The sequence below is a fragment of the Neopsephotus bourkii genome, unplaced genomic scaffold (genome assembly GCF_033783945.1).
Source record: "Neopsephotus bourkii isolate Nb327-2 ecotype Australia unplaced genomic scaffold, CSIRO-AGI_Nbou_v1 NB_1376, whole genome shotgun sequence".
Taxonomy (NCBI): Eukaryota; Metazoa; Chordata; class Aves; order Psittaciformes; family Psittacidae; genus Neopsephotus; species Neopsephotus bourkii.
This window is the reverse complement of record NW_026901855.1, coordinates 3,993,536-4,011,450: the sequence shown is the minus strand read 5'-3', so window position 1 is coordinate 4,011,450 and position 17,915 is coordinate 3,993,536. Positions and strand designations below refer to the sequence as shown.

At 43.3% G+C, this 17,915-nt stretch overlaps 1 protein-coding gene across 27 annotated transcripts in view; it reads right to left on the bottom strand.

The window, feature by feature from the left end:
- NRXN3 (neurexin 3) overlaps positions 1 to 17,915 on the bottom strand; it is a 1,029,877-nt gene that overhangs the window by 822,194 nt on the left and 189,768 nt on the right. The window lies entirely within an intron of this gene.

Below are 17,915 nucleotides of genomic sequence, written 5' to 3'. Positions count from 1 at the left end.
TTCACAAATGCACGAAATAACACTCCTCTAAGTCTCCCATCATAAGCATATATACCTGTGTGTGCTGACAAACACGATCACACACAAACAGCTGCACACAAACTTTTTGTGACATTGACAGGTTTATGCTCACATTTGCCCAAAACTTCACTTCCACAGAGTATCACAAATCCCAACACAACTTTACACAAGCAGTGATGTAGACATGCCCTCAAACACTAATTCTGCCACTTCCTTTCTCCTTTTCCTCAAACAACCACAGTTTCTCATACACATCCCTGAAGATCCTTCTAAGCTACAGCCGCTATGCAAATTTCAGCCAACTCTGTGTATGTCCTAAAATGAACTAAAAGGCAATGCCAAAACCTGGGAAAGCAGTGAGCATAGCTGTTAAGAAGATATTCAAATGCATGTATTCTCTTATAATCAGTCACTCTTATTTAAATCAGAAAAGACAGAAATTTGCAGAAGAACCAAATCTAAGTAGGAACCTTGTTAAAACAGTGATGACAACAGACTGGCTTGCAGGAGAGCTCTTGGGTTGGAAGGACTCAGTAAAAACATTGCTCAGAATTCAGCTTTAGAGCACATCTCACTCAATACTTAAATTAATCTGACTAAGCAGAGGACAGGAATACGATAAACAAATTTACTGATGGTCAGGCAGGAGGTATGCTAAAACAAAGGAGGAATATCGTAAGGATGGGTTGGATCATCTTCACGACAGAATAACAGAAATGGCATAGAACGTAGTACTGATCTACCTTCCGACAATGAAATGCCGTAGCTACATCCCTTCCAGATAACTTGTCAGCAGTGACAACAGCTCTCCAGACAATCCTGGCAGGCTGCATCCCATCTACAGCCACTGTCCCCTGGACACTAAAGGCCTCCCTGGCCACCAGTGAAGATGCCTACTATTGGAGTATCTCTTTCCAGAGAGGTAAAATCTGTGGTTTCTGTGGTAACTTCACCATAAAACCTGTAGCTTCACTGTGCCTTCATAACTCAAAACAAAACTATGCTGAAGAAGAGAGAAAGGCCAAGCAAGTTTGCCTTGACAAGTTCCACAGAAATTACATCAATGTGAAGCTCAGTGTCCTTTCTTCCCCTTGTTTTAGAGGCACAGATAAAAGAGCTTCTGATAACACACGCTATAATCAAAAGCTTAAGATCACCCAGAAAAAGGCTGTTATTATTTTGCAACGGCAAAAGACAGAATTTTGCTTATCCTGCAAGCTCTTTGCTGTTGCCCAGTCTTAGAAAAGAAAAGGCTTTCAGTCCTTCTCTGACAGGGTGGCCACCAGCACCAGGCCCTTGCATCTCCCCCTGCACAATGGGGATGGTATCAGTCTCACCACCTCCAAACCACTGGAGGAATGCAGGTACCAAAAAGCTGTTACATTAAGGATGGAGAAGCCCAGGATAGTTTCCCAGTTTTTTGCTGGCTGGTCATCAAATCCTACAACTACCAAGTGTATCACCTCATTTCCACACTGTCCCTGTGGACCAGGATGATGGAGCCCACAGCCATGGACCAGGCAGTAGGGGTGTCAGCCTCAGAGCAGGTGAAGTGATGGGGGTCTGCTGGGTGAACTAGAGAGACTGATAACACACAGGGACAGAAGAAAGCATCAAGAGCACTGTACAAGAAATAATTAACTTCTTTGCCTACATACCACTGAACTTGTAAACCCTCCAGCCCCAAGCGTTGTCACCTTGAGCTACTGTCACCATGTTATACCAGGGGGATCTGAGGCAATGGTTCAGTAAGTGATCACCTACGGGAAGGAAGGGTGAGGGGGAAGCCACCAGGACAGAAACAGCCCCTTCTCTTGCTCTGATCACCCACATCAGTTCTTCAGTCAGAAATCTGTCTTTAACAGGCAATTTGTCAACCCAATAATTTCTCTGGTATCTGGCCTGTATTTATTTATGCTCACACTAGATCTCCTCATTAGCACATCCTCCTTTGTTTCTGAGCATCCTTTCTCTGGCCTGTGTGTCAGATGGGCCTCCTATCATACTTCTGTGTGACATGAGGGAAAGGCAGTTCTCCTGATTTTCTAAGCAGGTCCAAGAAGCACTCTGCTCATCTTCCATGCTGTTCTGCACCAACCTGGATCCCGCCAGCACCAGGATTCAGAGACAGCAGCACAGGATGAGGCATGAGGAACCACAGAGACAGTCCTCATTTCATACCACAGCAGAAGGTGTGAAATAAACTAATTTGAAGAAAAGGATAGGCAGGAAGGCAAGAAACAATGGGGTTTACATTTAATTACATTTAGAGACAAGGACTTTTTTTTTATTTAATTCCCCTCTTCCTCAAATATACAGAAGAGCAAAAAGGATAATCTGGAGCTAGGAGCTCTCTGAAACCAAAGGAATTGCAAAAGAAATTAAAATGAGTTCAATATTTATACAGTATGCCTCTAATTAAATTAACAGACCTGCAGATGTGCTGGGAAGATCAGCAACCTACCTCCTTCCCCTGAACCCTCTTATTCTTTATCACTCCAAAATTTGTAGCTAATTACCAACACAATTTCAGCTTCATCTGAAAAGAAAAAGGAAAACTGGGGGAAAGTAAAACAAGTGTTCAACCATCCTTCACAGCATGACTATCATCAGGTAAATGTCTGAGATCAGCATTCATTTTTACAGAAACAAACAAAAACTCCCAAAGCTATAACCTCAAATTCCTACTGATAAACCAGAGAATTTCTATGGTTATATTCAGTATCTGACACCAAATGTGTCCACCAATCATCCCTCCCAACAGTCAGTGCTATCTTAAGTGGGAGTGACGTCTGCATAACTCAGTGTTGCAAGCCCTCACTCCAGCTCTCTACCATCTACTGGAAGCTACAAACCTGAGTTAGGCACTAACCCTCCCACGGATGTCCAGAAAGAGTTGAGTGTCAAAGAGCAGACCTGCTGCATTCAGACATTATTAGATTTCTCACTGCAGGGAGAAAACAGGTATGCAAGTCCTGGCCAGTGAGCATCCTAAATGCTAAACTGTAGAGCCAGGTTTACACTTGTATGCTTGCTTGTTCTCACTTTACTCCCAAATATAAGGCATATTTAATTACTTCGAGTCTTCAGTAAAGGGCAGAAAAGTTATAACTTCCATTACAAAATTATTTGCTGGCTACAGCAGACTGAGGAATGCTACATAATCAATGGCTTCCAAAGGCAGGACATGTGTTTCAGCCACCAGGACACCAGACAGAAAGAAAGGCTCCCATCATTTCCAAGTACATCCTAGTACTATCCTCCTGAGAACAGCTGTTAGCCTAGATTATGGATCCCAACAGACACAAGATGGACATTTGTGCTGACCAGCACTGTCAAGAGAAAATAACTCTACACAGAGCTCTAGCACTTCAGGAAACAGAAAACAGCAGCCTAATGACCTCCAGCATCAGGCAGTAGTGGGGAAAAAAAAACCAAAACAAAACAACCCCAGACAACCCCCTAGAAAAGCCACAATAACAACAACAAAACCCTCATCAAAACAAACACAAAAGTACTCGGAAGATCTACTAAAGATGTGAGCACCTGAGAGGCAGTTAGATGGCACCAGGTAACACCATTTTCTTCTGTGGATATAGCTGAAAGTCTTATTTGCTTATGTTTATCACAAAGCTCCATTTTATAAGACTGCATAGGAATCCCTGGACGTATCTCCAAACACAGTGATTTTTTGTACCCAAGACTCCAGACACTCCTTAATGTAAGGTAAAAATACATACAACTTGAGTAGTGCCCAAGTCCTCCACTGAATGCATTACACCTTCCTGTGTCTCACTTGTTCTCACGCTGGGGTTGAGAGAGGAACAGAAGTCAACCCCTGATAGAGCATTACAGGGAATTCCCAGAACAGCACTTTGTGTAAGGCTAACCTGCAACAGAGATCCTCTCTCCTTACCCCCAGCTGAGATGAAGTGATATGCTCAAATTCATGCCAACAGTTAACAGCAAATACAGCTAGTATCTTTCAATCCCCATTCTAGCCATCAGAGACAATCTCGCATCTTCTCTCCTGCCTTTTTGTGACCCGAAGTACTTATGTGGATCTTGAGTGCAAAAAATTACCTGCACCACCTACTTGCCATGGATGCTTAGTTGTCCATAAAATTTCTTAACCCCTAGTTTTAATTCAAGAAGGCACAAAGCCACTTTGCAGGGAGAAAGAAGAGGCCAAGGGCAGAAAGAGAATCAGAAAAGGGAAGAGAATTTAAAGCCAAAAACATCTGGAGAGAAGGTGGATTCTCAGATCTCATGTCCTTTACAACAGTACAGCTGGATAGACTGCTTTCTGCCTTGCTCACAAAGGCTCCCAACCCATCTCTTTGCTGAGCTCTTTTTGTTTTGACTGTTGCTTTTCACTGAAGATCTTGTTTTCCTTCTTGTCATCATTGTGGGCTTTTTCTCTTTTCTCCCTCAGAGCAGCTGTCACATCTACTCAGGTCTCATGAACCGCTGTGCTGCGGGTTCATGTGATTAATTATACCGTTAGCCTTCATTAAATCCATGGATTGGCACTCAGGCAGAGGCAGCAGGACCAGAAGGAGAAGCTATTGAGAGCCAGCAGGATCTGTCCCCTGCAGTTTGTGTGTATGTTGAGCATGTGAGGCTTTTGTCCTCAAAACCAGTTAATATCTGAGTGGGTATTGTATTTTTTACTAACTGCAAAGCCGCTGCTTCAATGCATGCACAGCTCAGTTTAAATAAAAACAAACCCACAAAGCAAAACACAACACAAGGTCATGGAACATTTTACTACCCCTACTGCAGCCTACTTTGTTTTGTGCAGTACAGACAGATATAAATCATTGTACTGACAATGCCTTCGGTCCTCATGTGACTCTAAAGAGTTAAAGTGTTCCCAGAAGATGCAGGCTGCTTTCCTCCAGCCTTTTACTGGATCACCAACTGTCCAGTAACACATGCAGTTAAAAATGCTTCTTCATACTCCACAGAGACAATGTATTCGGTCTTCCAACAGCCTAGGGAAGGCAGCTTTAAGGGAAGCATAAGAGACTCCATTTTGCTTATTACATGGAATTAGCCTCTCCCATGCATGTTCCCTGATGCTCAAAGATAAAACTTTCTATTCAAATTGCACATATTCATCTCAGCTGTTTCTACTTAGCTTGATCTTACCCCATAATCAAGACCAAGCTGTAAACACCTTATAAGTGATGCAAAGGGATGACCAATGTACAGGGAGGTTGTGCAGTGGGGTACAACCTGTACAACCCCCCTGTACATTGGTCAACCCTCTGCATCATAAGGGTATGATAATTACGGCCTAAAAATCTTCAGGCATCTTACAACTCTTTACTCTGCAATAGCGGGAGTTACTTTGTACTTTAAAGTTACAACACGTCGCTGTTCACTTTGGAGGGTTTCACTACACATGCCGTAGGACCTTCCCCTCTAAAACTCTCCAGCAGCTAAAACTACAGAAGTTCAGTTTCTTACGTAACGATATTTTAGTTTACTAGTCATTGATAACTCTCTCTGCAAGAGAATCTGAGAAACTGGGTAGTTTAACCATTCTAATTATATCACATGGTTTAATAAACAGAAACCTAAACCAAACCAATTCTCTCCAAAACTGTTATTTTTGTTTTAGTCACCCCAAATGAACCATCCCAAAGCTCATCCTTAGCAGTTTCAAATCTCCAAAGTTGGGTTAATCATAAATGTAAGTTTCGTTATATTGCAGAAACAACTTGGAGTGCCACAGGTCCCATTGCCAATGCTGCACCAAATCCAGAGGACTCAAAGTAATTGCCAAGGCGCGTCTTCAATGACTTCAGACTAGGATGAAGGACCCCAGAATAAGCAGATTCCATTGACCCCATTTGGGCAAGAGGATACCAGACAGCTCTCTAGGGAAGGGGCAGAAGTGACTCCAACATGGGAAGCTTCGACAGATTGCTTGAGAGACAGAGAGATCAGATAAAAGTCCAATAGAGCAGATGCTGTAAGAGGATTAGAGCAAGCGGATTAGAAGCCTTGAGAATGCAAAGATCATCACTCACTATTCCTCTTTAAACATAATCACGAACAAGTACCCCAGCTCCCCCTCCCCCACCCCCAATACATCATGTCCTCAGTTCCTCTCTCCCTCCTCTTTCTCCGCATTTCTGTCTCAACCATTTTATGTTCCCAAGAGGTGATTAATGTCATGTGATGGACCTGCATGAAGCTAAGTAGGGGAAGTTTCTAGAAATGTGGCAGGGTCCTCTTAGGCTAGAAGAAGCAGTAGAACTATGGAGCTAGATAAGGACATACCAAAAACCTCAGGTCCTTCTAATGGAAGCTGCACTCAAGCAGGTGACAAGCAACATCACCAGATGCTGGGGAGAATGCAGGTCCCAAATGGGAGGCTACTACCAAGAATAAAAACAACTGCTTTTCCAAGCATGCTACGGTCCAAAGCCCTGCTGTTCCCATAACAGCTTCACCTGTTACACTCCCTTCACCTCTCCAGGTCACTTAGCTGAAGAGCCCATCAGCATCCAAGCGTCCACTAAAGAACTCTCACCAAGTTACACAACACTCTTCACTCCGCTACCTTGAATCTGTCCAGTTTGGGCTGTAGTGGCCTTATATACCAAAATAATTTAACCAGAGGATTTTTCCAACAGTCTTCTAAGGGGGTTTACAGCTCTAAGTGTTGGGAAAAGATCACTATATACTGAGCACCAACACTGGGAAGCTATGAAATGCATCCACAAAGTATGCATGTTTGGCACATGTATAACTTGTCCAAACCCATAGGCATCCAAAAGTCACAGCATGAAATATTATGCTATTCACAGGATCAGCAGTACTATGGATAGCTCAGGGTTCAAGTGAACAGCTGTGCATATTGTATAGGTTGAAATAAACATAATCTTTTCCAAACAATTATGAATCAACTTATGACAGACAAAGTTTGTATGTCATTCACATGGTGTAAAAATGGCTGAATCAAATAATTTGATGTACTATATAAAAATCCACCCGGCCCCACTCAGTCATTCCACAGCATCAGCTTTACAGAGCCCAAGGAAAAACAAAGCAAAAACAGTCTAGAAGCACTGGCTGTTGAAATCAACAATAAAGTCAACCTACATTGACTCCAAAAATGTAAATATGCATGTGCACATTGATGGCAAACAAATGTTTATGTAATGCCACAGGTGGCAGACCTCCTACATATTAAGCCATAAGTTCTGGAAGAGGAGGTTTTCATCTTCTGGAGAGCAGTTGCATTTAGACAAACCATACTTTGCTCTAGATATTGCCTCTAAACATCTCATGACTCCTCCTTATCCTTTGCAAACTGATCCGCAGTTCCGGACACGTATGGTCTTCCTCATGGTGTATACTCCATGCCACTATCTATCCACCTTCTCTCATAAAGCTTCCTTTTTGCGCATTGTGTTTAAACATAAATACAAGCAGCTATCTGTTTCCATGTTCACTAGAGACTACAGTTTAGCTGAAGTCATAAATCACCACCAAACCCTTCATCTGTGGATAGAGCACTTAAGTGCCAAATGCCAAAAAGCAGCTTTGCCCAGGATCATCAGCAACAGCCATTTAACGCAAGGGCTGCCTGTAGGATCCATCCCCAGATTAGGCTCCCAAAATTGACACCAAGAACATAATTATTAGTCCCATATAGTATTGGGCTATGAGAAGGAGGAGTTAAGAAAGGGAAACTCTCCCTGACATAAATGATTCTATCAAGAACTTCAATTAAATTGATTGATGCAAGTTTGCCATCAAAAGGGAAAAGTTCCACACACATTCACCCAGCCTTGCTTAAGACTCTAAATAGCAAACTAAACCAATAATACAAGGCAATCTATAAATCTGAGTTGGGCCTGGTGACAGGCACTGAGCAAAGCTATTAGAAAGGAAGGAGATTAACTGTGGCTTTCAATTCCTTAGCTGCTCGGTTCCTTCTCTTCCTTTTCCAAGGTCAGAACCTCAGTTATTTCCCTTCACACATGCACTCTTTTCACCCTTACACCCCAAGAACAATGCTTGTTGTATGGAGTGTCAGGCTGCAAAACACAAGGGCCCTACAGAAGTGGCTCAGGGGAAAGCATGACAGCCACTGTCTCTCCCAGAGAAGCCTCTGCCCTAAGGAGACAGCTGCTTAGCCACTTTCCCTATTTCCAGGTTTCTTCACAGACTGCATCGCATCTACACAGACCACAGGAACCTACAATCCGCAGGTTTGGCCTAGGCCCATCCCTTACAGGAAGGAATTAGACCATTTATCACAGTGATTCAAAACATACATATACCACCTCAGCTTTGCACATCACCTCTGCAGCTGTTTGGCCTTTCCCCACAGAATGAATAACCAGGTGCCATGATCTTCCTCCATCAGCCACAGTAACCTGTTGGGTTTTCTTTTGAGCCCCAGCAGTGGGGCTGTGTAGCCACATGCCTGCAAACCCTGGCTGGCTTCTCCCTCCAATCCTTCATACCACAAAGCAGTGAATTTTCCAGGGTGGACACCCAGTGGGGGGCAGAAGAAATCCTGCTCATTGCAATTAGAGGCCTCAGCCAGATCACACTTCTCTTCCAACATGCTGAGAAAGAAGACCCAGCCCCTCCTACTTGTTTGCATGCACCCCCTCCCCAAGATGATCCAAGTTTCCTCACTAGCCATCACACTGCCACGCATACCAAAACAACCTCTACAGCACTCTGAGGGCTGCACAAAGCCACAGCATTACTCTTGCAAATCAGAAACTGACAACAGGGAATATTCCTCTGCTCCAGCTCCTACAGCAATTGGATTGAGCAGATACAAGTAGCTACCGCAGCCTTGTCCCAGTGATCATTGTAATGGAGTAAGTACGAAACAGGGAAATAGAGGGAAACAAAGACAGCAGAAAATAAACTAGAAACAGATAAAGCACCAAAAATAGCTGGGTGCAGTGAAAGTAAATTCAGCTCTCTCACTGGGACATACAATAGTTCTCCATGACTACTCAAGAAGTTATTCCCTGTAATGGAAAAATATAAATTAGAGGCATCTTTCCTTTAAGAATGACATCTGTGTTAAAAGCAGAGGCAAGCAGCAGCATTTTACAAGGCAGGGATACAACAAAGCTCTCAATATAAAACTACAATAGTCAATGTAAGCAGAATTTCTGAAGATACATCTTGGTAGGGCAGTTGATGAGGGAACAATTAGAGGAAAGTAACTGAGATCAGCACAGCAAAAGGCCATTTTGTTTTGAACTTAGAACTCCGGAAAGTGCTTTGCCAATGCACCCAAACCTGACCCACTCTTTGAGCCTTTGATAACTAAGCTTTTCACTACACCACTCAATCATGAACTTAACCATCCCTGCTATTAGTACACTTCATGCACCTGAAACCTGAGCATCTGCCAGCTGCTAAACTACATAGCAATGTGCAAAACATCAGAAGTGCAAGCTTGTATTTAATGAACTAACATAGTCTGTGAAGCGCAGCACCCCCAGAGATGAAGTAGTGCACTATCTTATCTACATTTCTGATAATAATCTGCTCCTTATTATTCGCCAGGGAGTTTTTCTTTGCAGTGGGGAGTGGAAAAAAAAAAAAAATAGAGAACAGAGGGAAAAAGAAGAAAAGAAAAAAGAACAAACAATTCATTTAATGGGGGTTATGGTTCCTGAACTCCACTAGCAGAAGAGAGAATGAAGCAACAACTGCAAACACAGGGAAACAGCCAGCCGCTTTGGTAAGACTATTGTCTCCTATGACCTACTATGATGGAAGGGAAGTAAGTATCCCCAAGGCCCATCTGAACTCATCTGCTTATAACCACTGTGGCAGGCGCTGTGCTGAGAAGACTCCCATCTGCTGGTAGATAAGATACCACAGAAGACATAGGAAAAAAAGACAGACTCCATCATTAGGAGAAAGTTGTATATGTGGGTACATAGACACTAGTCATCTAATGCTGGCAAGCATGCTAGGGATTCTCTGGGAAATTCTCATCTGCTCCCACTACTATTACTTTGCAGTTGTCAGATGGAGGGCTTATTTACAGCTCAAGGGGAGAACTTCAATGAACAGCTCTAAACTTAGTGAACCATAAGCCACCCTTCTGAAGCAGGACTCACAGAATCTACTCCTGAAACTCCGGCTAAAACAACAACTGAACTTCCTACAGTAATTTTTTGTTATTCCATTACTCACAGGGGAGTGAAATAGTTGCAACTTTATCACCCTGTTGCTGAGCTGTCCTCCCATAAGCAGTTCTTATCTAGAGTCTCTCCACCCTCAGTAGTTAAGCCCCTTAGTACTGTGCAGCTTTCATTCACATCAGTCAGGTTAATAAACCCCTTCAGAGTACAGCCCCAAGTTGTGTTTGATAGCTGCCTCTGAGGTGTGATGCACATCTAAGCTCTAAAGATTTTCCACAGGAGACCATGACGGGAGATAGGCTTACAGAAAGTGAAGGATGCTTTATTACCCTGTTAAAGACAGAAATCTGTGGCTGCAATTTACTGAACAGTAAGACATGCAAGAAATAAAATTTGTCCAAACACAGCAAACAGCAAATGACCCAGTCTTGGCACCTATCAAGGGAAACAAAGACTTTAGCTCAACAGCTGTCATGCAGGACAAGCATTATTACTATTGATAAAAGCAATTAAATCCTAATAAATAAATACGTCCTACACAGAGGCAACAGGAGAGAGAGAAGGACAGAAGAAACACACAGGGACAAGTATTCATTTGGTATGGGCAAAGACAGGCCTGTAACAGGCTGCACATGACACGGTAATTGGGTATGAGAACAGGAGCTGACAAACTCAAACTTTGGACATAATACCAACCAGATGCCACAATCTCCAGCATCATTCTGTTAGTTAGTTTTTGGTAAACTGAAGCAGCAGGATTCAGTCTGTAGGGCACACAGGGGGAAAATAGGAATTCAGCTGTTCCAGGAGATCTGCTGGTAGACCTGGCTAAAGTAATTCCTCTCCCCATGCCCTGGTTTCACTGCACAGAGAGCAGGCACAGAGCACGTTTTATGAAGCACTTTCTGTCACAGGAAAGTAAGTCTCTTTGTTCCTTAGAGAATTACAAATTATGACGCTTCCAGGTTTTCATATTACATGAGGCACTGTTTGGCCTTTTTATTACCTAGTTTGTGAGCAGCAAAAGCAAAATAAATATAACAAACAATTGGCTTGCCTCCACAATAAAGCAGGACAAATTAAAAACCTCGCATTTATGAGAAGTCCCTCTTGACCAAAACGACCAGGCATCATTCCCGCGATTTTGTCACTGTGTGGTAGAGTCACCTGGCAACAGGCAGAGAAACCAGGAGCTGAGCTTTTGCCCAAGCAATGACTCGGCATGGTTGTGTTTCAGGGGAAGTGCTGGAGGGGCCATGCAGCTGTGAACAAGCCTGGTCTCATCCGGGAGAGGGCACTGGTAACACACATTACCCAAAACTTCAGGCTGCCAAACACCAAAATGCAGAAAACTAATACTAAATTAAAATATGGATTAATATTGTCTTGATGGTCTATCCGTTTGATGACCTGTAAAATTAAATGCTGTGCTCTCCTAAACTAACACAGGCAAGCCCTCTGCACTTTTGTAAAACCAAGAGTATTCCTTACCAAGAGATCTGTAAACACATGCACATCGCTGATGACACCAAGCTGTGTGGTTCGGTTGATGCACTTCTGGGAAGGAACGCCAACCAGAGGGACCCTGACACGCTTGTGAGGTGGGCTGATGCCAACCCTATGAAGTTCAACCAAGCCAAGTGCAAGGTCCTACACCTGGGTCAGGGCATTCATTCCCAGGCACAGCTACAGGTTGGACATGGAACTGTTGGAACAAGTCCAGAGGAGGGCCATGAGGATGATCAGGGGACTGGAGCACCTCCCATATGAAGACAGGCTGAGAAAGTTGGGGCTGTTCAGCCTGGAGAAGAGAAGGCTGCATGGAGACCTCCTAGCAGCCTTCCAGTGTCTGAAGGGGGCCTATAGGGATGCTGGGGAGGGACTCTTCATTAGGGACTGTAGTGATAGGACAAGGAGCAACAGGTTCAAACTTAAACAGGGGAAGTTCATGTTAGTCCTAAGGAGGAAGTTCTTTACTATGAGGATGGCGAGGCACTGGAATGGGTTGTCCAGAGAAGTGGTAAATGCTCCATCCCTGGCAGTATTCAAGGTTAGTTTGGACAGAGCCTTGGGCAACATGCCCATGGCAGGGGGGTTGGAACAAGATTACCTTAAGGTCACTTCCAACCCTAAGCATTCTATGATTTTATGAGCTTTCACCTTGCTAGAGAGATGTATCTCAATGTGTTTTTCACTGCATACACTCAGCCTCTGGCTCTTTTCCTGGACTCCTTCCCTGTTACTCACCCCTTATAGCTATTGCTTGTGACAAGCCAAGTAAAGCATCAGGCCCACTGCACACAGGCAAAGCAGATTTCCAATAGAGAGAATACTCAATGGGCATGCTTGCAGAAATATACGTCCTAGAATTTGTGAATACAGAGTTTTACCTGCAAGTTGTGGTTCATCTTGGACTCCTTTGTTGATCTCTGTAAAGCTGGTGCTGCCCTGCATCTCCTCCCTTTCTTTTCTAGAGGCTTCAAGCCTCTTAGGCCAGAATGAGTTTATTGCTTCCACACTGCAACATTTGGGATAGGTCTGCATGCAAACTGGCTCATGCCAACACTAGAGATGTGGGATTGTTTCAGATCTTGCACTAGGCTAGTGATGAATTAGTAGCAATCGTCCATGGAGTAACTCACATTCAAGCTACGTAAGTCCAGTGTTAGCTCTTCCAAGAGATTGAGACGTCTCACCCTAAAGTCCCTGACAAAGTACCAAAAGCAAGGCTGCTGTATAAGATAACATTCAGGAGACTCATCAGTTTGCAGCGTCCTCAGCAGCTCTCATTTTTCAAACTTGCCACTAAGGACCTGTTTCATCCTGAGCCTCTGACTCAACCCAGGCAGCCTCACTTGCCAAATCTTGCTCCAACCAGCTGTAATTTGCTCTCCTCACTGCACAAGAGAATGTAACCCTTGAGAAATAAATACAACTCCTCATGTAGCCCGGGCTGGCAGCACTCAGGTAATGTGTTCAGTATCTTGCAACAAACATGCAGTCATTCGGGAACCCAAATCTGGATGCCCTGGCCGAGGTGTGACCACCGTCACACCTGTCAATGGTGGGTTGGCTTGTGATCTCCCTGCTCTGTCAGCCCAAAGCCCAAAAGAGGAGTGAAATGAGATAGCGCATCACCTGCCAGCAACCTCAGGTTTGCAACACACGTGGGCAGTTTGGGTTTCATCCAGTAGAGGGCAATACTAACACAGGAAAGAAAAAGTAAATTGCTGCATTTCACGCACTAAAACAAGCAAAGGAATTATAGGCCCTGATCTAGCAGCAGTGAGCACAGAACAAAGCACCTGGGTCGCCCATGTGCTTGTTCCATCAAATATCCTTCCCGAGTCTGGCCCCGTTTGATAGAAGGTTGCCCTGCACTAAATTTCCAGATGCTCATTTCAAGTGAGATTTTTACTATCCTGATTGTAACAGAAAAGATGGTCTGTCTTGGTCACAGCAGAAATACAAACAAACCTTTTTTATTGTTCACGGATTAAGAAACAGTTCCATCCCACCCTATTCTACTCTGTATGTTTGATAAGACCGAAAAGATCAATGCATTATCATTCGTCCCAGACTGGCCTGTTTGATACTGACCATTTCTTACAGACAAAGAGATAAAACACACCATCATTTAATGGTAAATGTAATGGAACTGCTTTTTGCTTGTTAGGTCCTGAAATTAACTCTCTATAACCAAAGCTTCCACACAGGCACATAATCATCATACGTTTCTAAAGACTGTGTCAGTACTATCACAAATCATGCTCTAATAGCATTCTTCCACAACAAGTTCCAAAGGTTAACTCCATATATTTTTAAAAAACACTTTTCCCTTGTTTTATAACTAAAAATCTCTGCTTCTATAATCTTTCCATCCCATTGCTTCAAAACAGTTTACAAACATAAAGGAGTGAATTCTCACAATAAAGCTTGCTTTTCTTCCACTCAAGAAACATCCTTCTTTAGAGATTAGAAAGTTGAGGCATATGATGTAACTGCAAGTTCCCCCAAGGTCACACCATATACCTGCAATGGAGCAAAGATGAGAACTTTGTCTCCAGTCTTGTATCTTAGCCATTTAACCATACTGCTATTAATGTGTACTAGCACAAGATACTTCTCTTTCCCCTCTGAAGTCCTCCATTGTTCTCTGTGGAACTGGGAGATGAAGACAAACTACTTTTCCCATTGTGTTCTGCTATTATGCTTGTTTGCTTATAAACAAGATAAGATCTTTTATAATGTTTTGCTCATTCTATTTAATTTTTCTTTCTCAATCATAACCACCCAGGACTATCTTTCCAGGCTTTTTTAAAAAGCAAATAATCACCTCCAAAAGTACTAGGCAAGTCCCACAGTCACCAAATTCAGTATTAACAAATAGCATATTACACACAGTTCAGTGCTAGCCAAGAATAATCTACCAAAATCAGTGTAGAAAGGGCTGTTAAAACCAGAAAGAAACACAACTTTTTTCATCCAGGGAAACATACTAGAGATTTTACAAATCTCCACAGGCCCAGATTTCTACATAGATGCTTACGCACCTAGCTTTCACGGACCTCTTTGGGGCTTCCAATACTTGGCAGCAGTAAGATGACATATTTCTCTGGTGGATGTGAACCTCCCTCTGCCTTGCAGCAGGCAGAGCCAAATCTACACAGTGTGAGAGGTGTGAACTCTCTCAGTCCATGTAATGGTAATTTTTTAAGCTAGCTATGATCATGTTTGTGGTAACAACTTTCTTCTAAGGCAGAAAAGAGCAATATAGACATAGGGTTAGGTACAGTCATACATCTGACAGGACACACAGCCATGACTTAAAGCCTGTTATACACAGACAGAGTTACTGCACCTCCCAGCCACACAAAAGTGACAGCTTACTCACCATTAGTCCTTGCATCAAGACTGAAAAAGAACCATTTCACCACCTGTTGCCATGGATGTTTTTTAAGTTATTATCACAAAAGCACAAAGCATCCTAAATGCCTGGGAACAAAGAGGCCTGGACTGTGTCCCACGTCTCACAGCTACACCAAAACTCTCACCATGTCATCTTGACTTCTCTTTCCCTTCTAAAGTGGAGATAATGACATAACTGCCCTCCCTAGCAGTGAGCTTTAATGTCACTCAAGTTCATTACTGGTGACATAACATTGCACTATGAGAGAGCAGCAAGGACAGGACGTGAGGGTCAGAAGAGACCACCAAGCCAGTTAGGCTAACTTCTGTTAAGGTTTGATACAAGATACTTTAAGGCATTGCCGCTTGAAATACTGGAAGATTTTATGACCACTAATACCCCTGAATCTTGCCACACTATCCCTGTGGTCAACACTTTGCCTCTAACAGGTAACTAGTGCAGGGATTTGGTGATAGCACCGCTTGTTTGAGTGTGACAGGGTTGTTTCTAACAAAAATAATTGCTTATTTAAATAAGGTATTTTCTTCCTACCACATAACAGAGAATCAATTTATGGCATCAGCACTTTCCCTGCCAGCAAATTAAAGATCCTGTAAGTAAGACTGTAAGGACAGGGTAATTGTGTTGTCCTGTATAAGAGAGGCTGAGACAGCAGCAGCCTGTGCACTGCCTAGGGAGGGCAGGGAGCTGGGCAGGAGAGAGAGAACCAGCTCTGTGCCTCCCCAGTGCTCTCCAAGCTGACACGCTTGGTCACTGTCACCATATGAGATACTGCCCAACTGGGATTATCCTCATTGTCATTTTCCTGCAGCATAAAGCTGTTATTGCCTAAGAAATAGTTCAAAGTTGGAAAACGGGCTCAGTCTGAGACCTGGGAAACATCACAGTGTGCATATTGGAGAGCTTCTATATCGCTCACAAAAGCGAGCGACTCCTAATGCTAAGTAAGGTGATACCAGGCAACAAGCAGTTAGAATGTTTCCTGCATGCAGCTCTGCAAATGCATCTTGATTTAAATACCAAGTCCATCAGCCAGCTCCACATAGGGCATGGGTGCCTTCCTTCATATGTCATTGATCCTAGAAATGAACCCACCATCCCCACACATTGCAGAGACTCCGACCCGGCTCCACAGTCTTGGAGCTTCCCCCTTGCCACACACACACACACAGAGAGAACAAAACCAGCACACCTAAATGCACACACCCTGAGCAACCTGATCACTATGCAGCACTTCATGCCCCACCTCCCCACAAGACCTGGGCCATCACACCTTAGACAAGGCAGCCCAAGCCAGCCTCCCATCCAGCATGTCCCATCTGCGAAGAAGACTTCACTCCAGACACTTGCAGCAGCAGGGGAACTTAAAGGCTCTATTACAGTGCATTTCAATGAAGAGCTCACTCATACAGTATGATTTTTTTCTTCTCTGTATGAAGCATTTCCTTACAAACCTAAGAACTTTTCCTAAACAAATACTACCATATTTTTAAACCTAATCAGTTTCCCGTTCTTGTCTCCCTAAATGTTCCAAGGCCCTTCCCCTACATTTTATTCATGTTTAATAAATTCCAAATACGTACCAATATAAATACTGCTCCAAACTTCATTGCTTCAAGACAGATCACACAATTTGAGTCCTACAAGTACAAAACCTAATGCAAAGACTGACTTAATCAGACTCACATTTCACAAGTCCAGATTTACAAGTTGCTGGGTGGTTGGGGCTTACCAGGGTTGCCTAATGCTAACTACAAATACCAGCTACAAACTGATGTTCGGAGTTTAAAGTGCAAACCACATCTAAAGTCATGGAAGTATATAATTCTGTGTGCTTATTCCAGCTTCCATGCTATAAAAATAGCAGTGAGTTTTTATTAAAGAAACAACTATGTTTATCACACCCCCACACAGATGTAAGTAATCTAAGTGCTAGATACATGGCCTAATTCTCTGATTCTAACGCAAAACAGCGTCTTCAACTACTACAGAAAATAAATCAACTACGGAATGAACCAGGAACAAAGGATAGTAAGTGAAATAAACACCTTAAACAGTATTTGTGAAAGGCTCTTTGAGTAGCTTTGCTATTTTAGTATTTTCTCTTTAAATTGCACGTAAGGGCCAATAGGGACAAATGGCAGGGTATATTTAAGCAGCATGATTTATCTCCCTTTTAATTTTTAATTTCCCAGTAGAAGTGGCAGTGTTATCTCTAGAAACTCACTTGCTCAGGGGCATTTTTATAGTCTCCAGCTTTGCATGAATTCTCCCTAGAGATAGTAAAGTCCCCTGACTCTCATCTAGCAAACATCTGACTAAATTGCCTATTAGACAGTAATGCCCTCCAGCAGGAGGGGAAACACAGCTCTGTTCCTGTGACACTCCCCCCCCCCCCCGCCGTGTCTAACACAGTACAGAGAAGACTGCAACAACCACCAGTTTTGGGGGAAAAATAATCAGTGGGTGAGAGGTGACTTCTGAGAGTTCAGAGAGGCTCAGGAGCACTGTGGAAGCCTGCTTGAATAGGGATTTCACAGCTGACTCCTAAGGGTTTAGGGTGTTGTTTTTCCTTCCTCTCTATCGAGCAAGGACAACCCAGACCACTGCAGGGTTAACCATGTAGCTCCTGCAGTCCAGCATGCACTCTACAAACTGGCAAATTCAAAGCCCTCTGGAAAAGACTTGAGATGACACAGCAAGAGACAAATGTCAAACATGCCCTGAAAACACAGAAACCAGCCCTGCATTCCCAGCATTAAATGATCTCTGGCAAACACAGCCTCATTCACAGAAAGGATCCCTGCTGGCCT